The sequence below is a fragment of the Canis lupus genome, chromosome 26 (assembly GCF_003254725.2).
Source record: "Canis lupus dingo isolate Sandy chromosome 26, ASM325472v2, whole genome shotgun sequence".
Taxonomy (NCBI): Eukaryota; Metazoa; Chordata; class Mammalia; order Carnivora; family Canidae; genus Canis; species Canis lupus.
The window spans coordinates 23375276-23400480 of record NC_064268.1 but is presented as its reverse complement, the minus strand read 5'-3'; the positions used below and the strand labels follow the sequence as shown (position 1 = coordinate 23400480).

The window sequence follows — 25205 nt, the reverse complement described above, 5'->3', positions numbered from 1 at the left end:
TGACAGAGAAAGTGAGAGCACAAGCAGGGGAAGTGGCAGAAGGAAAGGGAAAGCAGACTCCACGCTGACTAGGGAGCCAAACTTGAAGTTCGATCCGCCCAACCCTGGGATCATGATCTGAACCTAAGGCAGACGATTAACCAACTGAGGACTGAACCACCCAGGAATCCCTTATTTGTACCTTTTAAAATCATTTAACGTACAAGTATCTTCCTTTTAAATTTAATCCTTACACAACAGGGGAGGAAAGGAGGGGCAGGGGTACATAAATCGTACATGACGTCTTGGTGAAGATATTTTCTGATGGTGACCAGCAAAGATTAAAACCATGGATCCAAAAAAAATAAAAATAAAAATAAAAATAAAAATAAAAATAAAAATAGAAATAGAAATAGAAATAGAAATAGAAATAGAAATAAAAATAAAAATAAAAATAAAAATAAAAATAAAACCATGGATCACAATGGCACCTGGGTGGCTCAGTCAGATAAGCGACCAACTCTTGGCTTCGGCTCAGGTCATGATCTCATGGGTCTTGAGATCAGGCCCCACTTCAGTTCGGTGTTCAGTAAGAGTCTGCTTGAAGGTCCTCTCCCTCTGTCCTGTCCCCAACTCACATTTGCAGCATTCTCTAAAATAAATAAATATACCTTTAAAAAAGAATGGTGAATCACATGCAATCTTCTAAAAAGGGGAACAATTATAATTTTAAGAATGTAAAGATTTGGGGTGCCTGGATGGCTCAGTAGGTTAAGCGTCTGCCTTTGGCTCAAGTCATGATCCCAATGTCCTGGGATCAAGCCCCATATCCCACTTCTTGCTCAGCAGGGAAGCTCCTTCTTCCTCTTCCTCTCTCTCTCTCTCTGCCTGCTGCTCCCCCCCCTGCTTGTGCTCTGTCAAATAAATAAATAAAATCTTTCTTTTTAAAGATTTAGTGTTCTGACTTGCTCTTTATAATTACTTCTATAACAGAACACATTCACTTCATACTACTCAGATAAATTATTAATAGGATTGTAAGGAATTTCTATGTATAATTTGTAATATAATTTTCTGACTTGGTCTCCATGAGACATCACATGGTAGGCATCATTTTACTACTGAAATCAAGAATTTAAAATCTAATTTTAGGGGCGCCTAGGTGACTCAGTAGGTTAAGCATCTGCCTTTGGCTCAGGTCATGATCCATAGGGCTCTCTGCTAGGTGGGGGGCCTGCTTCTCCCTCACTTGTGCTCTCTGTTGCTATCTCTCTCTCTCTCTCTCAAATAAATAAAATCTTTAAAAAAAATAATAAAACACAATCTAATTTTATAAGGCAGTATTTAAGTTCATCATCTTAAATGAAACATTCCCTATCTCCTAAGAAAGAAAAAAAACCCTTAAATTTAACAGAAAATAGAAGAAATACTTAAGTCTGGGAGCTTAAGAAAAGAGGATAGATAATCCAAGTATTCGAATAACTAGAAATGAACTGAATTTTTAAAGCCAAGTGGATCATTTTATCTAAGTACCAGAGGGTAGTTCAATATTTATAATCACTATGGAAAGATCAGAAAGACTAGCTGCAATGTCGGAAAAGCGTTTCCTGACTTTTGCTTCTTTGACTAGTTCTGAGGTCTATCTTTGGGAATTTGACATAAAGTAAATTCCTGCACACTCATATTAATGCCCTGCTCCTTGCTCCCAGTTAACCTGTGATAAAGAAGAAAGTAAACTTTGTTTCCCCTTGCATCCCTCCTTTCTTCTCCCCTACCTTGCCCCAAATCGGAAGTCAACATTCTATTAAAAAAAAAAAAAAAAAAAAGAGGGGCACCTGTGGGTAGCTTAGGCGGTTAAGCATTAAGCATCCTCTGCCTTTGGCTCAGGTCATGACCCTAGGGGTCCTAGGATCAAGCCCCATGTTGGACTCCCCACTCAGTGGAGACTCTGCTTCTCCTTCTCCCTCTGTTCCTCTGCTCATGCTGCCTCTCAAGTAAAATCTTTAAAAAAATAATAATAAAAAGAAATAGAAAAAGAAAGAAAAAACATTCCTACTCCAGAAATCCATAGCTCATCATGGAAATTTAAATTTTCCTAATTATAATTTTCCCCCTTAAGGTATTTAGTATGATTATCTCTTACCATGAATTGTAGACTCTGTCCCTGCTTCCTACTGTCCAAAGAATAAAACTTTAACTGCATTTTTTGGGACAAAACCCCTAAATGACCAATCCCTATGAAGACAAAGAGTTTTATAATAGGGTCTCAAAAAGTTTTTAGAAGTTTAAATTATGAACTCCTATTTCTTATGTACTCAATAGAAAAAGAAAACTAATCAAATGAGGTAGCAAAAACCAAAAATGTAATTTTTTTAAAAAGGCAACTAAAAAACTAGGCAAAATTTAACACATCAGTGTCATTTTGAAACCTGCAGATTTACACTGCTTATTCTAATATGCTTTGCTTCAGGACCCTGACGTAAAGGAACAAAAATAGAATCTCCAAACCCCACCCTTTTTACAACAACCCTCCCCACTCACAGCTGCATAAGGGGTTTCTTTTCTAGAAAGACAACTTAATTTGAAGGTCAGTTTACCATGGGAACTCAATAGTGTGCCCATGTAGAAATGAGCATGATTCTTCTGTTTTGCCAAAGTACTTAAGACGTTTAACACCAATTCTAGGAAAAGTGAAAGTAAACTACATTCTTCCAAAAAATACCTATCAGTGTCCCAAACCCAGCTATCTGCATATTGCTCATTAGTATATTAATATAATATTTAGGAATGTTCCTCTCCCATTCTGTAAACAGACTGTCCAAGCTTCTGGTTCTCTCCACTCAGTTTTATGCAGAGTAAGAAACATCAAAATAAGGAGCCAGGGGTGCCTGTATGGCTCAAGCAGTTAAGGGTCTGCCATTGGCTCAGGTCATGATCTCGGGACACTGGGATGGAGCCCTGCGGTGGGCATCATGTTCAGTGGGGAGTCTGGTTTGCCCTCTCCCTCTGCCCCTCCCCCTGCTCATGCTCTCTCACACTCTCTAATAAATAAAATATTTTCTTAAAAATGGACAAGGAGGGGCAGCCCGGGGGGCTCAGCGGTTTAGTGCCTGCCTTCGGCCCGGGGCATGATCCTGGGGACCCAGAATCGAGTCCCACGTCGGGCTCCCAGGATGGAGCCTGCTTCTCCCTCTGCCTGTGTCTCGGACTCACTCTCTGTCTCTCTCAAGAATAAAAATCTTTAAAAAATAATAATTGAATGAATGAATGAACGAATAAATAAATAAATAAATAAATAAATAAATAAATAAATAAATAAATAAATACAAGTAACAGAAACCTGAATGAAAATGCAAATCCATCTTTTATGCATACACTTAATGAAAAAACAGATTTGAATTTTTAGTTGCCATATTCACAATTAAAAACTGTCCAAATCCAGCTAGCCAACAGGTACACTCAAGAGGAGAGAGACAAAATTCAAGTAATAGAGACTGTGTGCAATAAAAGAATCAATCTTCTACTGGCCTAGTTCAAATTAATATTCTGGCAATTAGGTAGGGGGCTACTCATATTTTTGAAAGCAAGCCAATAAAAACCCAGTAACATCCAGTAACCACGCACTACACTGCAGGCTCTGTTTAAAATGGCAAGTTCAAATACCTACTCTTTTGAAGCAGTTCTCCATTATTAAATAGCCAAAATACCAAAAATTGTCTCGACCAGAACACCATTTTCTTAAGACTATCCTTTTAGGGATACCTGGGTGGCTCAGTGGTTGAGTGTCTGCCTTTGGCTCAGTCAAGATCACGGGATCAAGTCCCACATCGGGTTCCCCGCGGGGAACCTGTTTCTCCCTCTGCCTATGTCTTTGCCTCTCTGTGTCTCTCATGAATTAAAAACAAAAAGACCATCCTTTAGACCATACAAAAGACTCACTCACTCTTTTAAATTAGTAACATCTATCTCATGTAAACAGAGAGAAACATGTGATTACCACCTAAATATATACAAGAAGGGAAAAAAAACTTTTCCAGCTAAAGTCAAGAAGTAGAATTCATCAACATGCTTTAAAGAAAAGGAAGGCAAAGGTACTACGTTAAACCAGGGCTAATAAGAAATAAGCTGTGAAGCAAAAGGGACTTCTCCCTTTTTGTTTTTAAATAACTATATTTATTTTTTTTTAATTTTTATTTATTTATGATAGTCACATAGAGAGAGAGAGAGGCAGAGACACAAGCAGAGGGAGAAGCAGGCTCCATGCACCGGGAGCCTGACGTGGGATTCGATCCCGGGTCTCCAGGATCGCGCCCTGGGCCAAAGGCAGGCGCCAAACCGCTGCGCCACCCAGGGATCCCAAATAACTATATTTAAATAACCACTCCCAAACCTCAAGTCATGGATTCATAATGAAGACAAAAACTAAATTTTGAATTAAAAAAAATTCTTAAGCTATCATTTTGCTTTTAACCCATTAAAGGAGAGCAGGGGTAATAAAAAAGCATACTGGCTTAAATTACTATTCATACTAAACATTAAAATATCGGTAAAATTTTTTTAAATAAAATATTGGAGCAGCCCAGGTGGCGCAACGGTTTAGCACCGCCTGCAGCCTGAGGTGTGATCCTGGCGATCCGGGATCAAGTCCCACGTCAGGTTCCCTGCATGGAGCCTGCTTCTCCCTCTGCCTGTGTCTCTGCGCCTCTCTCTCTCTCTGTCTCAATAAATAAATAAATAAATAAATAAATAAATAAATAAATAAATAAATAATTAATTGAAAATAAAATAAAATATTGGTAAAATATTCTCTAAAACAAGATAAAAAATTTCTCAAACACATAGCCTAATCTAAACCTATTCTGTACAAATTATGGAGTATTCCGAGTATATTGTTTATACATCACAAACTTAAGTACTATTCAATTCAGTATGAAAAAAATCAATCTACACAAATAATTAAAATTCTCAAGTTTCTAATAACCATGTAATCATAACTATTAAGAATAACATCACACCTCTAAGGTCAATCAATACCACTCATAAGTTTCTTGCATTTTTCAATCTGAAAATAGTTTGTCTGAGGAACTAATGTCTCGAAGAGGCAGAAAGAATAATGCATTTAACCACCTCTCTGGTAAACAACAGCAGGCCTATGACTGAACAACACATTGTGTACTACTGTTTTTGTTTTTTTTAAAGATTTTATATATTTATTTGACAGAGAGAGCACAAGCAGACAGAGGGAGAGGGAGAAGCAGGTCCCCCCCTCCCAAGCAGGGAGCCTGATATGGGGCTCCATCCCAGGACCCTGGGATCATGATCTAAGCCAAAGGCAGACACCCAACCAATTGAGCCACCAAGACACCCATTTTGGTTTTTTTTTTTTAAGATTTTATTTATTTGACAGAGAGAGAGCATGCACAAGCAGGGAGAGAAACAGAGGAGAGGGAGAAGCAGGCTCCCCACTGAGCAGAGAGCCTAAGTTGGGTCTCGATCCCAGGACTCTGGGATCATGACCCAAGCCAAAGGCAAACTCAACTGACAGAGCCACCCAGGTGCCCCCCCATACTACTGTTCTCAATCAGAACATTACATATGCTAAAATACAAAGAAATAAAAGACCTTAGAAAGAGCTTACATTTTTTTCTGTATGATTTACAGCCTCAATATTTAATCTAAGCCCTACATTCTATAGCATAGCTTTATTTTCAATTACCAGTGTTTCCATCACGTGGTATACAGACCATTGGCAGTACCTGAGATGACTTAAATGGAACACAAATACCTTTAAACAAAACAAAACAAAGCAGAACAAAACCCTGTATTTATGCTAATGAGCACTGAAAAGAACATTCTGCATTTTATTGACTCAGATGCCATCAAATTCAAAGCACACTATTAAATTTACAAACCACTAAGGAAAAAAAACTCCAACATGCCACTGATTTTAAGATGCATTCCCATTTAGCATTCAGATACAAAAAAAAAAAAAAAATCATGTAGGTAATCTATTAATGAGAGGTCTAGGCAATACAGTACTGTATGCTATTAAAAATCCTTCATATATAGAAATTCATAACTATCTTTCTTCGAGGTGTTTTATTGTCTCATTTTTTCTTCACAAGACTTATCTATTCAATACATTAAGTCTGAAATCATTCATAAGCAGACCTGACCAGGGCCACATGCAATTGTATCTAGTCCTTCCTCCAGACAAATGATAAACCTCTTTCTTTAAGGTTTCTGCTACCACCAGAGAGTTTTGGCATCTTCCCCAATCCCAAATGCAATTACTAGCAGTACCAGAGGGTACAGGGTTTCTTCTGTACTGTCATTGTAGTACATATGCTAACTCTACATATCATTAACAAAATCAGTTTCCATCCTCTCCCCCCTAACATTCCTTCTTCATACTCCATTGGAAATCTTGGTAGGCCTAGGATTTCAAGGCTAGCAATCATTTGGTATTTCCAGTAACAAGATCTGACAGCAATTCCTATTGTTTTCCCTGAAATGCTCAATTTCCATCTTTCCACTCTATACCACCAGTATCACCACCATATGGTCTAGCTAACTGATGCTCAAATATTTGAATTAATTTAGACCTTAATTATCTAAGAATGAGTTACAACTGAAGTTACAATAGAATTGGTTCTGGTCAGTTACTCTTTTAACATCACCTGGCATATACAATCCCATCAATAGCAGTGTCACTAAAAAATCCCTGCTCAAAGAAAGTATGCCTTATGACATTTATATCCAGAATGAACAACCTGAAGCTGCCTTTAAATTTTCCAAGCATGATCTTTTGTCACTGCTATTACCTCTGCTGATTTACACTCATATGGCTTTATCTATTTGGGTAAATACTATGTATCCTTTAATTCTCCCTTGAAAACAAAGCTTTCACTGTGAAAGCTTCCCTGCAGAGTCCACGTGCACTTTCAATATAGCTCTATTTTATAATACTAAGTTTCATTATAATTATTTACATTTCATTCTGTTCTACTAGACAGACTATTATTTTTTCTCTAAGGTCATTTTCCTACTCAACAACAGAACCTAAGGGCCTTAAACTATGCGTTAATGAGAGGCACTACAATATAGCTTATTAAGGAAGATTATAGGTTCTGGAATCAAACTGTTTTGGAGGTGAATTTTGACTCTAAACTTACTTGCATCAGTTTGGGAAGTTCACGAAGTTTCCTCATCTGTAAAATGGAGATAACATTAGAAGAGAGTTACTGTGCTAGTATCTTCAAATCAAATGAAAACTAATTCTGACAAGGACGAGAAACATGCTCAATAATTACTTTCTGAATTAAAAAAAAAAAAAGCAATTTAGGTAGATACAAGAAATTAACCATGGCCTTCTGTTTACTTACCTATTAAATAAATGTTTCAAGCACACTCACGTCCATTTAAGACCTCTATTTTCTAGTTCTTACTATAAATGCAACAGTTCTACCTGCCTGTTTTCATATAGAATAAGCCCTTAGAACTGGTTTATAAGTTTCCAATATGCATTATAAACCTTCAAAGTCCAAAATTTTAAAGTATGTGATTTTGCTAAAGCAAAAATTCTAGTTATAGGCATTGGAGACTTAAGAAAAAGAAGAAATCATTTAACTGAGTGAGCCAAGCAACATTAACCACTATTCTCTACACATTATCGATGAACTCTCAGGATACTATCCCTATATTTGCCAAGAGCTCGAGCAGCCCTCTCAACAAGCCCTTTCTCCAAAATGAGGCAGGCCCTTCCCTCTCAAACAACCAGGTCTCCCTCAAATGAGGATCTTACTCTTCCCCTCTAGGACATTCTATGTTCATTCCAAATTCCTTGCCATTGTTTGTTTCCTATACACAGGCTGGCCTCTTTTCTACCAATCAGATCATCAGACTTCATCTAATATTTAAGCCACTAAACTTTTACTGCATTTTTGTAGGTACACATTATTTAAATTTATTCTCTTTCATCCAATTCCACTTCTCCCCCTCCCCAAATACCTCTCCTTCCCTTTCTCCACTCTGAAAACACACATAGTCTGCAAGTTCCCTCAAGAGCTACTCAAAATGTTTTAATTAGTCAATGAAAGAATATTTAGTTCCCCTTAAGGGTTTTGGGATAGATTATAAAAAATTTTCTTGTAAGCAATTAAAAATAGTTATAGGTGATAATTCTCATGACAATCATGGGAAAACTAACATGCTTTCTGCTTTCACATTCCAATCAAAGTGAAAATAGGTAAAACATGATAATTAATAGTATACTGTCATTTGACTAACACATAAAGACTTCTTGAAGGAACTAGGAACTCAGTAATAGCTGCAGTTATTAGTCCTAAACTGGTATTAATAAAAATGCCACTTTTGGGGAGAAAAATGCCACTTTTGTATAAAATGAGGTTGGTTTTTGTACAGATAAACACTGCTTGAAGACAGGGATATGGAATATAAAAGTGACAACAAGAGGAAGGTGGTTTTAATCCTCTTTGATTTCTTTGAGGCCATCATATAAAAGCAGGAGTTCTTATGATCAAGCCATTTCTAAAAACTCCTTTTCAAAAAAAAATTTTTTTTTTATTTTTTCATGAGACACAGAGAGAGAGAGAGGCAGAGACACAGGCAGAAGGAGAAACAGGCTCCTTGCAGGAAGCCTGATAAGAGATTCGATCCTAGGACCTCAGGATCATGCCCTGAGCCAAAGGCAGACGCTAAACCACTGAACCACCCAGGTGTCCCTAAAAAGTCCTTTTTACATTCCATTCTTTGTGTAATAATTTTGTCTCTCCCTGAAAACTGGATTCCTTCTGTCCTTTACTCAACTTCTCTTGAATAGATGAAGAGTAAATAGCTTCACAAATTGGTGAGACTACATAGTTTCTTCCAACTTGAAGTCGAGATAATTTTTCAGTCATATATATTTAACACTTTCTGATAACTGGCAAAGAATCTGAACAGTACTGCATCCACATGAAGAGTTAATTCTAGGCACCAGAAAGCAATGGTAACAATATTGGGCATGGTGGTTAGAAAAAACAAGACCAATTTTTTTAATGATGTTGGGTTTTTTTCTTTTTCTTTTTTTTTTTTTTTTACAGTGACAGTAAGAATGGTGAGAGAGGAATGCCTGGGTGGTTCAGCGGTTTGGCACCTGCCTTTGGCCCAGGGTGTGATCCTGGAGACGTGGGATCGAGTCCCACATCAGGTTCCCCACATGGGGCCTGCTTCTCTCTCTGCCTATGTCTCTGCCTCTCTCCTACTCTGTGTCTCTCATGAATAAAAATATCTTTTAAAAAATAGTGAGAGAAAACACTGTCAATAGTATAATCTCAAATTAACGGGCCAAATGAGACCAATTGTTAAGGATATTTTAAGCAGGGACACCAGGGTGGCTCAGTCAGTCAAGTGTCCACCTTTGGCTCAGGTCATGATCTCTGTGTCCTGGGATCGAGCCTGGCATTCAGCTCCAGCTCAATTTTTCTCTCTCCCTCAGCCCCCTCCCCTCTGCCCATTCTCTCTCAAATAAATAAAATCTTTAAAAAAAAAAAAAAAGATGTTTTAAGCAACTAATTTTATTGAGCACTTCTCTACATGCCAGGCACTGTTTTAAAAGTATTATACATATTAAGTCAATTAAACCCATAATTCTATAAGGTCGTGACGATTATACTTTGAAAAACAGTTGAGGGGCACCCGGGTGGCTCAGTTGGTTAAGCACTCGACTCTTGATTTCAGCTCAGGCCATGATCTCAGGGTCATGACACCAAGCGTTTGGGCTCATGCTGAGCGTGAGGTCTGCGTAAGATTCTCTCCCTCTTCCTCTGCCCCTCTCCTCCCTCCCTCTCTTAAAACACATACACAGAGTTGAAAAAAGAGACATATAGAGAAGTAATTTTCCCAAGATTTTACCAGTTAAGAGGCCAGAATTCAAACCCAAGCATTCTGGCTCCACAGTTTACATTAAAAACATCTATGCCAATAGTGCCTTCTCCATTCAATAAGTTTATAAATATAGTAAAATTTGATGCTAACCCTAGTCCTCATAAAGCAACTCCAAATAAGGAGCCCTTGTACACTGAGAATATTTTTTTTTAAGATTTTTATTTATTTATTCATGAGACAGAAAGAGGCAGAGAGACACAGGCAGTGGGAGGAGAGGCAGGCTCCATGTAAGGAGCCCGATGTGGAACTCAATCCCAGGACTCCAGGACCACGCCTTGAGCCGAAGGCAGATGCTCAACCGCTGAGCCACCCTTCCCAAGAATATGTTTCTTATATACTACATGTGCTACTATATTTTTCATTTTTTTATTTTTATTTTTTTAATTTATGATAGAGAGAGAGAGAGAGAGGCAGAGACATAGGCAGAAGCAGGCTCCATGCACCGGGAGCCCGACGTGGGATTTGATCCCGGGTCTCCAGGATCGCGCCCTGGGCCAAAGGCAGGCGCTAAACCGCTGTGCCACCCAGGGATCCCTACTATATTTTTCAAAGAACATTATGGCTTTAAGTTTCATTTTCCCACAAACTAAAGATTTTCATCAGTGTTTTATCATCCACTGTTGCAAGAATGCTACTTGACACTTCCTAAAAATCTTTATTCTTTACAACCTCTACTCCCTTGTCAAGATAATTCTGAACTCTAATTCCATCCTTCACGGGGCCGACAAGTCATCTGTGAAGTTAATGAGCATAACTCCCCATTTCATCATCTGTATCACACTTAAGAACATTATATAGTAGAAAGCATAATCCTAACCTCTTTATAAAACCATTTGTTATCTCTTATCTGACAGCAACCCACCAGTAACAATGAATAGGAACCTCTAATCTGCTCTGCACCATTTAGCAATACGACATATTTTCATCCCTTACAGAGGAAGATGCCACCAGACAACTAGAAGCTTTTGTAAAGTTAAAATATATCCACCGCTTCTGTCTGTTCCACAGACCTGTCTGCATCTTATTACTTTGTAGGACTGACTTTCAAAGCTATGGAGTTTGTAATTTCATAATCTTTAAATAAAATCATCACAAATTATTTTTTGGGTCAAATACCCCAAGATTTTTTGACTTTATTAAGGTATAACTGAAGTAAAACAAACTGTACATGTCTAAAGTGGGTTTTTTTTTTTCAGTTTTTCTTTTTTCTGTGGTAAAATACACACAGTATCTACAATTTTAACCATTTAAAGTGTACAACTAAATAACCTTAAGTACATTCACACTGCTGTGCAATCATCACCACTATCCATTTCTAGAACTTTTTCATCATCCCTAACTTCCTTTTTATTTTTTTTTAAAGATTTTATTTATTTATTCATGAGAGACACAGAGTGAGAGAGGCAGAGACACAGGCAGAGATAGAAGCAGGCTCCATGCAGGGAGCCCGACACGGGACTCGATCCCAGGTCTCCAGGATCAGGCCCTGGGCTGAAGGCGGTGATAAACCGCTGAACCACCAAGGCTGCCCCCCCAACTTCCTTTTTAATGCTGAATAATACTCCATTGTAAGTATATACCACATTTTGTTTATACATTCATCCACTGACAGACATTTAAATTGTTTCTACCTTTTGGCTACTGTAAATAGTGCTGCTATGAATATTGGTGTACAAATATCTGTTAGTCCCCAATTTCACTTCTTTTGGGTAGATATCTAATTAAGAGTGTAACTGCTAGATCATATGGTAATTCCATGTTTAATTTTCGGAGGAACAACCACACTGTTTTCCCTCAACAGCTGTACCATTTTATATTCCCACCAGCAATACACCAGGGTTCTAATTTCTCCATATCCTCATCAACCCATTTCCACTTTTTTGATAATAGCCATCCTAATGGATGTGAAGTAATATCCCATGGTTTTGATTTGCATTTTCCTAACAACTAGTGATGTTGAGCATCTTTTCATGTGCTTACTATTTCTGTAACTTCTTTGAAGAAATGTCTATTTAAGTCTCTGCCCATTTTTTAGTTGGGTTGATTTTTGGTGTTGAGCTGTGTTTCTTTATATATCGTGGATAGTAATCCTTTAACAGATATATGGTTTGCAAACATTTTCTCCAATTCTCTGGGTGCCTTTTCACTCAAGAGTATACTTTGATGCACATTAAGTTTTTAACCTAGTTCGATTTATCTTTTTCTTTTGCTGCCTGTGTTTTTGATGTTAGATGCAAGAAATCATTGCCAAATCCAAATGCAATGCCGTGAAACTTTTCCTCTGTGTTTTCTTCCAACAGTTTTATAGTTTAAGCTCTTAAGTTTAGGTCTTTGATTCTTGATTACCCAGAAAATTTGAAAGCACAGAGATCATATTTCAAATCCAAAATTTTTTTATACTTTAAGTGTCAGGTAAGACTTAACAGAATCTGTGCTATAGAAATAGAGATACACCAGATGTTAATTTATGTCCTCTATGTAATTTTTAAACAACTGTAAACAGGTAAAATGATATAGCCATACAATGGAATACTATGCCCTTTCTAAGCATTGGAGTGGGTGAGTACTCCAGGTTGACCAAATTATAACCTATCTCCTGAATCACATGATCCAAAGAGAAAAAAATCAGAATCCTTCTCTTTTTGTGGTTGGTTGGCTTAATCTGGAGACATGTAACTCCTGATCTTGGGGTCCTGAGTTCAAGCCCCACAATGGGCATAAAGATTAGTTTTTTTTTAAAAATCCCTCTCTTCCTCCAGAATCATGGTTTCCAAATTGTGTGCTGAGGTACCTTGGGGGTACCTTTATATTCACAGGGGCACTAGAGAGACTTTAAAGTTTTTGAGAGAAACAGAAATAACTGACATATGTGAACCACACAAACAACTATCTGAGGTCATTCATAATTTCAAAATTAGCTCAAAAAACATTCCTTTCAATGTTTATGAAACAGGGGCTTTAAGCAAATTGCTATGATAAAAAAGCCAAGTATCATATAAAAGTCAGTGCCAAACAGGAAAAAAAGCTGGAATATCTAATCTGATTCTAGGGTTTGAAAATTGTATACTACCCAACAGGCACAAATATTAAAATTACAATGTTTTCTTTCAAATTATATATATATCAATTTTTCAAGTAGCTAAACTGTTAGGAAATAAACACTTAGGTTGTTTGGCCCTAACCACTTAACGAATGGAACTATTTCTACTTCTTTTGGTGGAAGGACAGAGTGGAAAATATTGCTGAGACACCAAGAGGAAGAAGAGACTCTGGACTGTACAGCCAGGAGAAGCTGGACAGAAATCACACCAAAGCTCAGAGAGATACAAAACTAGAATAACTAAGACACTGTACCCCCAATTCCAAATCCCCTATCTGGCTGCCACAGTTATTCAATTATATGAACTGCTCCAGTATCCTGCCAATGGCCAATAAAGCTACATGTTCTTTTATTTAAGCTCTAATTCACTTTATCACCAGCAACTAAGAGTCCTGAAAAACAAAATCAGATGATTCACACACTCAGTCTGATTTCCTTAATAAAATCATAATTAAATAATGTATGCCAGGCTTGTTTTCTTTTTATAAACAACCAAAGAGGCAGAATTAGGGCATTACTGTAACTCAAATACGAATCATCCCATTTACTATATCCTATATTAATTGAATACAAGATACTCTTATTAGATACTACATAGACAAAATTTACTTTTTAAAGTTTTACAGATTTTTTAAAATTATATTTGAGAGAGAGAAGGCACACAAGAGAGAGCACAAACAGAAGGGAAGGGGCCGAGGGAGGGGGAGAAGCAGATTTCCCACTGAGCAGGGAGCCCAAGGGGGGCTCAATCTCAGGATCCTGGGATCATGACCTGAGCCAAAGGCAGCTGCGTAATTGACTGAGACACCCAGGCACCCTTATAGATTTCTTCTTTTATTTTTATTTTTTTAAGATTTTATTCATTTATTTGAGAAAGAGACAGAGAATGAAGAGTTCTTCTTGACAAAAACACTCATTTGAATTAAACTTTCATAGCATGGTAATACAAACTATACCATATTTTTTCTGTCACACTAAGATTACAAATTAGATAATTTCTAGTAATTTAAAATGTTAAAAAAATAAAAAATAAAAAAAATAAAAAAAGTTAATATACTTAAAAATTACAACTTCAAAGAAGAAAAGTATAATATTCTATTTTATGAATATTATAATAAGTCATCAATATATTTTCTCAAATAATACTTTCACAATCCATTTCCAGAAATAAATTAACATGAATCTTGTATTAACTTTGATTTCTGGAGAAATCTGCCCCTTTTTTGTTGTTGTTTTTAAAGATTTTATTTATTTATTCATGAGAGATGCATAGAGAGAGAGGCAGAGGGACACAGGCAGAGGGAGAAGCAGGCTCCATGCAGGGAGCCTGACGTGGGACTCGATCCTGGGTCTCCAGGATTACACCCTGGTCTAAAGGCAGACGCTAAACCACTGAGCCACCCACGGATCCCTGAAATCTGCTTTTATTATAATTCAAAGACAGTTGTGATTTCAGCAATAAGTACAATTAACAATTCATTCATTGTAACTGTTAAACGTGTTTATTTCAGTCAGAGATAAGAGTAAACATTTTCAAAAATGAAAAAACCTAAACCAGAAATATACCAATTGAAAATGGCAACTACAGCTAATTTTTATGTTCTGTGATAAAGCATTTATATAGATCTACTGCAAATAAAGTTTTATAAAAAAGAAAAGTAACCAGTCGGGCAGCCCCGGTGGCTCAGCGGTTTAGCACCGCCTTCAGCCCAGGGTGTGATCCTGGAGTCCCAGGATCGAGTCCCACATCCGGCACCCTGCATGGAGTCTGCTTCTCCCTCTGCCTGTGTCTCTGCCTCTCTCTGTGTCTCTCATGAATTAATAAATAAAATCTTAAAAAAAAAAAAAGAAAAGAAAAGTAACCAATCAGCTGGCTAGCACTCAAGTTTTACTGCTCATCAAGTATTCTGCCTTGCTCACATTAGTTAAAAATCCTAACAATGAACTTGCTCCTCAATGTATGTCACTGTACTATCATATAAAGAAAACAATCTACTGCTTCCCCAGAGTATACATATGCATCTTCATCCTGTCCTGTTCATGTTCTGTGTCCATATAAGAAGTTGGATTTGGAAAAAAAAAAAAGAAGTTGGATTTGGGAGTGCCTGGCTGGCTCAGTCAGTAGAGCAGGTGACTCTTGATATCAGGGTTGTGAGTTCAAGCCCCACATTGGGTGTACAGATTACTAAAAAAATAAAATAAAAAACAAAAATAGAAAGGTAGGGATAGAACTCAGTAATCTGGATATATATTAACGTAAAGCAACTGAGGTTTGCAACAGTTCACTAGTGTCTGTATCAGTCAAAAAAGAAAAGAGGAATGAAAGCAGGAGATAAAAAGGAGAAAACAGACTCCCAAGGATAATGTGTATTAAATGAAAAATCAAGTGATCTTTATACCACGGTGCATACGCACAATTTAGGTTAATCATGTCTCCCTCCCGATGCAAAATGTTAGCTTCTAGCTTATCTAGTACATCTCTAGTTTTTAATCTTTCCCATGCATTCAAATCAGTTACTACCAAATTACTTTCTAAATTTTTTTTTAATTTTTATTTATTTATGATAGTCACACACAGAGAGAGAGAGAGAGGCAGAGACACAGGCAGAGGGAGAAGCAGGCTCCATGCACCGGGAGCCTGATGTGGGATTCGATCCCGGGTCTCCAGGATTGCGCCCTGGGCCAAAGGCAGGCGCCAAACCGCTGCGCCACCCAGGGATCCCACTTTCTAAATTTTTTGACTCCAATGTCCTGACAACCTATTTTTGAAATTATTCCTTTCACTACCCAATGGGCAGATCCAAGATTCTTTAGAATTCTGATTTCATCTTGCAATTACACCCAACTCTGAAAAGAGCTAAGATTAAAAAAAAAAAAAAAATTAGACAATATTTCAGATTATCACTGGGGTGAAATGGCAGTTTCAAGTGGGTTCAAAGTTTGTCCAGGACCCTTCATTCCCTGTTTCTATTCCAGCACTGCTACATGTTTCTCCTGCTTCTTTATCCAATGCTTCTCAATCTAGCAACAGAAGGATCAAGGCTTCTGTCAGTTATCTACAAAATTAATGGGAGTAATACTACATAAGTTAAAGCAGCTTTCATCCCAGGATGAAATTAAGTCACAAAAATGCATTTAACTAACAAATTTCACAGTGTATCTTAAGGTTATACCTTAACCTCTAATACATCAATTCACATTGCAACCCTGACCCCAGTCTATTGTATAACCTAAGGCAACTCCCTCCAAGTCTATTTAGGTAAACAAAGTCCAACTTTTAAGCAGAAGGAATCCAAACACATAAAATCTTATCTCAGAATCCTAAACAGAAAACCCAAATAAAGATTAAAACACTTCTAGTGGGGTACCTGGGTGGCTCAGATTGTTGAGCATCTGCCTTCGGCTCAGGTCATGCCAGGTTCTGGGATCAAGTCCCACATAAGGCTCCCAGCTCAGTGGGGAATCTGTTTCTCCCTCTCCCTCTCCCCTTGCTTGTGCTATCATTCTCTCTCTCTCTCTCAAATGAAAAAATTAAAATTAAAACGAAACACTTCCAGCAACAATGAGTAATTCGAACCACCAATTGTGCTAAAGACAACTCAAACAGCTAGTTCAGGTATCCCTGTGTGGTTCAGCGGTTTGGCGCCTGCCTTCGGCCCAGGGTATGATCCTAGGGTCCCAGGACTGGGTCCCAAATCAGGCTCCCTGCATGCAGCCTACTTCTCCCTCTGCCTGTGTCTCTGCCTCTCTCTCTCTCTCTCTGTCTCTCATGAATAAATAAAATCTTAAAAAAAAAAAAAAAAAGCTAATTCATTCCTTGATTTCAGCACCAAAAACTAATAAAATTATCTTAAAAGCAAAAGCTAAAAAACACAGTGAGCTATTATCAAAATAAAATTCCCTGAGTGAGATGGAAGACTGAAATTCAGAGAGGAGTCCAGTACTTGGGTCAGCTTCTGCCCTTGGGCTATTTGCCAAAACTGAAGAGACAGAGCTGTACATTCCATCAGCCTCCAAATTGGGGGGCGGGGGGGGTGGGTAGGGCAGAGAGGGAGGGAGAGAAAGTCTTAAGCAGGCTCCACACCTAGCATAGAGCCAACATGGGGCTCCACCTCACAACCCTGAGATCACGAGAGACAAAATCAAGAGTAGGAGACTTAACTGACTGAGCCACCCAGGTGCCCCAACTTCTAATTTTTTAAACAGCCAACCACACACTGTTAGAAACACACTGAAATTTAAGGAAACAGAAAATCTGAAAAACAGACAATGAAGAACTATCATGCAAATACTAACAAAGAGAAAAATGGTGTGGGAGTAACTAAGATAAAGCAGACCTGAAAGCATTATTAGAAATAAAGGGGAGAGATGCCTGGGTGGCTCAGTCGATTAAGTGTTCGCCTCTAGCTCAGGGCATGATCCCAGGATCCTGGGATCAAGCCCTGGGACGGGCTTCCTGCTTCTTCCTCTCCCTCTGTGTGCGTGTTGTCTCTAAATAAATAAATCTTTTTTAAAAAGGCAAGGGGAGAGGTATGCCTGGCTCAGTCAGTAGAGCATATATATGACTCTTGATCTCTGGATCATTGAGTCTGAGCCCCCACAGTAGCCATACATATTACTTAAAAAAAAAAAAAAGTGAAAAGCAATACAATCCAAATCAAAATATCAGCACAGTGTATTTTGTTTTGGAGAAGATGATGAAAAGATTCTAAAAACATAAAAGGTCTGAGAACAGCTAAAATGCTCTTGGAAAAAGCGAAGAACCAGGTGGGAAGATTTAGTAATAAAACAAATATCAAGATTAAACCACATTAGCTAAAGAAGGTGTGAAAGACCAGTGGAACAGAACAGGAAGCCAAGAAACATATCCATACATAAACAAACACCTAATTTATGAAAAACGAGGTAATGCAGAACAGTAAGGCAAGGACTGACCTTTCAATAGTGTGTTGGGTTAACTGATATCCACATGGGGAAAAAATGCAATTGGCCCGTTTCATGAATTTTAAGCAACATCAAGTGGGCTACTGATATAACCATGAAAGGCAAAAATATAAATCCTTTTTTTAAAGATTTTTAAAAAATAATCCCTCACCCAATGTGGAGCTAAAACTCACAACCCTGAGATCAAGAGTCACATGCTCTTCTGACTGAACCGGCACGCCCAAAAATATCTTTAAAAAAATGTTTGAGAAGAAAATATTCTCATGACCTCTGATAAGAAGCATCATACAAAGGGGTGCCCGGGTGGTTCAGTCGGTTAAGTGCCTGACTCTTCATTTTGGCTCAAGTCATGATCTTAGGGTCCTAAAATCAAGCCCTGAACCTGGCTTTGTGCTGAGTGTAAAGCCAGCTTAAAATTCTCTCTCTTGGGTCCCCTCTGCCCCTCCCCACTCTCTCTCTTTAAAAAAAAAAAAAAAATCTCTTATTATTGGGGCACCTGGCTGGCTCAGTCGGCACAGCATGTAACTCTTGATCTTGGGGTTATAAATTTGAGCCCCATAATAGGTATAGAGATTACTTAAAAATAAAATCTTTTTAAAAATATCTCCAGGGGAGGGCAGCCCAGGTGGCTCAGCAGTTTAGCACGGCCTTCAGCCCAGAGCGTGATCCTGGAGACCCGGGGATCGAGTCCCCTGTCAGGCTCCCTGCATGGAGCCTGCTTCTCCCTCTGCCTGTGTCTCTGCCTCTCTCTCTCTCTCTCTCTCTCTCTCTCTGTCTCTCATGAATGAATAAATAAATAAAATCTTAAATACATATATATGTGTGTGTGTGTGTGTGTGTATATATCTCCAGGGGTACCTGGGTAGCTCAGTCAGTTGAGCATCGGACTCTAGATTTCAGCTCTGTCATCTCCATCGGTCATAGGATAGAGCTCTGCATTGTGCTCCCTGCTGGGCGAGGACTCTGGGATTTTCTCTCTCTCTCTCTACCTCTGTCCCTCCCTTCCTCTCTAAAATGAATAAACTTTTTTTAAAATCTCTCATACAGAGAGATTTTGGAATGGTATAGAGAGATACAGAGATTATGTTTGGAATGATGACAAAGTTCTGGAAATACATAGTAGTTAGTAACAATTACAGAACATCATGAATATACATGATGCAACTGATCTGTACACTTTAAAAATGGTTAAAACGGGGGGTGCCTGAGTGACTTAGTCACTTAAATGTCTGCTTTCAGCTCAGGTCATGATCTCAGGGTCTTGGGATTGAGCCACACATCAGGCTCCTTGCTCACCAGGGAGTCTGCTTCTCCCTCTCTCTCTGCCCCTCCTCCCTATTCTTGATCATGGTCTCATATAAATCTTTTAAAAAAATAAAACAGTTAAAATGGTAAATTGTTATGTATATTTTCCTCACAATAAAAAAGATATTTTAAAAATTGTCAAAATCTCTTATTAAAGATACCATTAAGAAAATCAAATTCAGAGTGGGAAAAGTATTTATAAATAATACATATATATATATATATACATATATATATATATCTGATAAAGCATTCATGTCCAAAATATATAAAGAGCAAACACAAATCAATAAAAGAAAACTTTTCTAGACAAAAGATTTTAATGGAAACCTTACCAAAGATATTATTGATGGCCAATAAGCACATTAAAAAATGTAGATTATCAATCATCAGGGAAATGCAAGTGAAAACACTACAATGAGATACCCTTTCACACCCATCAGGATAACTAAATTAAATAGACAAGAACAAATGTGAGGATATTGAATAACTGGAATTCATACATAGGTCGTGAAAGTGCAAACCTGGCATTACCACTTGGGACAACAGTCTAGTAGTTGCTTATAAAGTTAAACACCCATGTATTCTATGATCCAGCAATTCCACTCCTTGATATTAACCCAAGAGAAGTGAAAACATGTGATCACAAGAAGGCTTGCAAACAAATGTTCAGAGCAAATTTATTCATAGAGCTCAAAACTAAAATGAAGATATCAAGATTGAGGGAATGGCTACACAGCTGTAAACATTTATTAAAAATCAAACTGTACACTTCTATCTGTGCATTTCACTATATAAATTCTATTTTTAAAATTCCTAAAATCATATTCTAATGCAGAGGCTCTAACTCCCCTCATCCAAAAATAGTAGGTATAGTATTTTCAGAAAAAGTTGTACAATTAGATCATATGTACCACTCTACAGAGGTCACCAACTCTATTCTTTCTTTTTTTTTTTTTTTAAGATTTTATTTATTTATTCACAGAGAGGTAGAGATATAGACATTCACAGAGGGAGAAGCAGGCTCCCTATGGGAAGCCTGATGCAGGACTTGATCCCAGGACCCTGGGATCATGACCTAAGCCAAAGGCGGATGCTCAACCACCCAGGTGCCCCCTTAACCAGACCTTAAGTTAGGAAATAAAACTAGGGACGCCTGGGTGGCTCAGCGTTTAGTGCCTGCCTTTGGCCCAGGGTGTGATCCTGGAGTCCTGGGATTGAGTCCCACATCAGGCTGTGTGGAGCGTGCTTCTCCCTCTGCCCCTTTCTCTTTCTTTCTCTCTCTCTCTCTCTCTCCCTCCCTCATGAATAAATAAAATCTTTAAAAAAAAATAAAACTAGCATAAAACAATTTAAGATTATTTTAAATTCTAGTACGGAGAATGTTTTCTTCAAATACACTTCAATACACTTATACATGAAAATTAGAAAATGTACACAATTTTTCTAAATTATCTATTAAACAAGGTGCCTGCATGGCTGGCTGTCAGTTTAGCAACCAACACTTAGTTCTGGATCAGGTCATGATCTCATAGGTTGTTAAGACTGAGCCTCCACGGGATCCTGGGTGGCGCAGCGGTTTGGCGCCTGCCTTTGGCCCAGGGCCTGATCCTGGAGACCCGGGATCGAATCCCACATCAGGCTCCCGGTGCATGGAGCCTGCTTCTCCCTCCTCCTGTTCCCTGCCTCTCTCTCTCTCTCTCTCTCTGTGTCTATCATAAATAAATTTTAAAAAATTTTAAAAAATAAAAATAAAATAAAATAAAAAGACTGAGCCCCCACTTTGGAGGGCAGGGTGGTCCACGCTAAATATTTTCTCCTCCTCCCACTCACACAAGCTCTCTCATAGAAATAAATAAACCTTTTTAAAGATTAAAATTATCTGTTGAAGAACTGAACACATTAACCAGGACAGGGCCAGCTTCATGGGTGTGCAACCTGTGCAGTCACATGACTCCATGCTTGGTTTAATGTTCTGCTATAATCATTATGAAATTCTTAACATTTCTTTTTGAAGGAACCCTGCAAAATATAAAGCCAGTTCTAACCAAGGAATCTGTGGGAAAAAAGGAAAAACTTTTTTCAAACACCATTACTCCAATGACCAAGAAAAATTTAACTGTGGGCTCACAAATTGACACAATTTTTTTTCCCCGTAAGTATGACAGAAGTACACGTATGTTTCCAAATCAGACTCAGATTTCAGAAAGGTCAATACCTATTGAAGCATCCTCAACTAAAAGAACAAAGCTTTGGGAAGTTTATCCATCATTCACAGATTTAGGTCATTTAACACACATTTATGAAATGCAATTTGATGTTTACTTCATTGAGACTCAAAATAATATATTTTATTATTCACCAAATTTTATTAGATTCTAAAAACTAGAATTATGTAAAAGCAAATCTTTAAAGTTTTATGAAAGAAAAGAGTAGACAAGCACAGAGGAGAGAAGAGGTTGCTCCTGAGCCTCAAGACTACTGTGATCAAAGATAAATGGTGTGTGGTAAAGAAAGGAAATCTCAAGAATGTCTTGATGCTCAGTGGGCACTCAAACAATTAATTTTTATAGCCATTTAAAATGTCAGCATTCTACTGAGAAAAGAGATTCAATTTTGCTAATAAGGATAATTAAACTGCCAAATCCAAATGAAGACAAAATACAGTAAAGCTAAAATATTAGTAATGACAAGAAAGAGAACATAGAAAATAAGATGGCACATATATAATAATGAAGCTTAATCCATTATCAATAAGTATCTTTTGTCAGCTGTAGAAGTATTTGATAGAAGGTTCTGGAAAGGGAGTAAAATATAAGTCTTTAAAATCCAAACATCACAGCAAATTCTCCAGAAAGTCTTTTAGCTACAGTAGTAATATCAAAAACATAAGCATCTTAAAACCCAAATGGAAAGGATGAAGGGGACCATATTTTTTTAATATTATAACTGTGCATTCTATTCAAAGAAATTAACTTGGGGTGCCTGGCTGGCTCAGTCAGTGAAACATGGGACTCTTTTTTTTTTTTTTTTAAGATTTTATTTATTTATTCATGAGAGACACAGAGAGAGAGGGAGGAGCAGTCTCCATGCAGGGAGCCCGATGTGAGACTCGATCCTGAGACTCCAGGATCACACCCTGAGCCAAAGGCAGATGCTTAACACTAAGCCACCCAGTCGTCCCTGAACATGCAACTCTTGATCTCAGGGTTGTAAGTTCAAGTCCCACGCTGGATGTAGAGATTACTTAAAAAAAAAAAAAATTTTTGTAATAAAAGAAAGAAATCAACTTGGAGAACTGTAAAAAAAAAAGCAAGTTTTGGGGAATATGAGAAAATACAGAGAATTTGCCAAGGCAAATAAATGGCTATTTCATTGAAAACTTGGGTGTCACTGAATAATGTTCTTCTATAGACTATTATTAAATAGTAACATTAAACCCATTAACACTTTCTGAGATGTTAGCAAAGGAAGAAATCCATTCACTCTAAAGCTAAAATTTTTTTAATATCCTTACACCAGGCAATGCTTTCTACTCATTTCTTAAAACCTATTTCAGCACCGAGACAATCTAACCTAAAGGAGAAAAAGTCAGGAAATCAGGTTTTCCATTAAACTCCCAAGCTCACCAACCTCACAGCTGGCATCTAGTACAGGAAAAGCCTCCAGGGAAGGAAGGAAGTCTATTTGCCCTGCATTACTGGGCTGTAAGTGTGTGTTGTTATGGGCACCAGCACAATAAAACAAATATAAGGGCAAGGAAGCAAAAAGCTGACCGGATAAGACAATCAGTCTATGTGTTCAGTATATTAATGAGACTATAACTACCTAAAAGTTTCCAAGCATAACCAAATACAGAGTTAAAAAACAAATATATAAATAAATATTTATTTATTTTATGGCGTTAGGGTCAATACTGTAATAAAACTATACAAGTTAAAAAAAAAAACTATACAAGTTAAGGAATCTTTTATTTTTCTTAAACCTAATCCTTCCGAATTACAATTATATAGACTATAGAACAGGAAGAATGCAAACCCATCTAAGGAATATCAGAACAGATAGCTGATTTTGTCTCCAACTTCTAAGCTTTTTCTCCCAAAAGGGTACAGGAAGAGAAAAGACTTTTCAACCAGCCAGCAAACCTAATCAGAAAGGCAAATTCTTTTTGCAAAAGTCAATATTTAAAGACCAGATCTCCTGCTTTTCTTCCTTTATTCTACTTCCCACAGCTTGTGGCAGAGTGGAGGAATAGGATTTCTCCTTTCACTCGACACAGTCACTCCAGTTTCTGCTCTTTTAAACAAAGGCTTCAAGGGGAATACTTGTGTTTAAGAATTAAAAACATACACTGGCATTCTAAAGAGTGTTAGCTTTTTAAGCATTCATGCATAGCTTTAGAGTCTGGCTGACCTTGCCTCAAAACCTAATTCAGGCATTTATTAGTTCTATCATATTGAGATCTCTTTTCATTAACATGTCTTTGACAATAAAAAATATCTCACAGTGTTATTATAAGGATTAAGTGAACTAGAAGCAACTAGAAGTGTACCTGGCACTTAGTAATCACATACATGTTAGTTATTTCCACTAATATCTGTTATGGATCAATAACTTAGTTATACCATACACTCTCTAGGTATCTGTTTCTTGAACTCTCAAAAGAAATAAAATTATGTCTTACCCAAACAATCTCATGGGATTATTGGAAAATAAACCAATACACATAAAAAAACTATTAAAAAGTCTTCATTATAGAAGTATCCATTACTCTATTCACAAGAACAGTTAAACACTGCACAAAGAGCTCTGTTTGAATAATGTAGAAAGAAGAATGTTATAGGCTTAGTAAAACTTGTCTAAACGGATATTTAAATATTATTTTGTAGGACACCTGTGTGGCTCAGTGGTTAAGTGTCTGCCTTCAGCTCAGGGCGTGATCCCGGGGTCCCAGGATCGAGTCTCTCAGGCTCCTGTAGGGAGCCTGCTTCTCCCTCTGCCTATGTCTCTACCTCTCTCTGTGTCTCTCATGAATAAATAAATAAAAATATTTTTAAAAAAATATTTTGTTAAACAAAACCAAAGTCTGAGTAAGTACTATTATCTTCCTATTTAAAAACTAGTATTTACTGAACCATGTGCCTATCACTGAACTATGTACTTTTCATATTTGATCTCATTTAATCATCATAGGATTGTTAAGGTAGGTACTATTTATCCCCACTTCAATGAGGACTGCAAGTCTCTCAAGGATTAAGTAATCTGCCCAAGAATTAATTTGTCCAAGGTCAAAAAGCTAGTATATTACCATGCTAGAAATGGACATCTTACCATGATGTGACATGATCACTTGAATGCAGTTTTCCTCTAAAACAGTGGTAAGATCTTTTCAAATTCTACAAAGTACTCAAACTCAGATAAAAGAGATTATAAATTTTACACTAAAATGCAAAAATAACCAGAGAAAACTTCTGAAGTTACATGTACAGGAGAAAAATTGAGCTCCAGAATATCTAAACAGGACACAAAGAAAACCATCACATTCTTTAGATACTCTAACATGGACAGAATTTGTCCATGGTGAGATGGACATTTGGTGAGATGTGTACTAAGACCTTTAGTGTACTGAGTTTAATTTTCACAAGCAAACTTACACACTTCCATAAAGAGTAAGCACAATACAAATGCCTTTATCCATAAATCAACTGCCCTAAAAACACGTACTGTTATTGGGAAAACAGGCTGGAGAATGCATGTGGCTTAGACAAGCACAAGTAGTGTATCATCTCTGTGGGATGCAGTAATAAGAGACAACTAAAAATGCTCTGTTGAGTTTATGTATCATCTTGTCACTTCAGAGTATTACTGTGCAAGGAACATTGACAGTAAAGCCTAACTAGTACCTCTAAATTCAAAAACTATGAAGATA

At 37.4% G+C, this 25205-nt stretch overlaps 1 protein-coding gene across 15 annotated transcripts in view; it reads right to left on the bottom strand.

Annotated features, from left to right (window-relative positions):
- The window catches only part of MTMR3 (myotubularin related protein 3), a 141796-nt gene that overhangs the window by 65565 nt on the left and 51026 nt on the right, over positions 1 to 25205 (bottom strand). For 2 of the 15 annotated variants that reach the window (XM_025474506.3, XM_035706454.2), the window contains exon 2: positions 7155 to 7190. The exons of 11 other annotated variants lie outside the window; for them this stretch is intronic. The gene's annotated coding sequence lies outside the window, so the exon portion shown is untranslated. Of the gene's footprint in view, positions 1 to 470; positions 632 to 7154; positions 7191 to 7364; positions 7792 to 25205 lie in introns of those variants that run through there. 2 more of the 15 variants (XM_035706456.2, XM_035706455.2) reach the window with 2 other exon arrangements.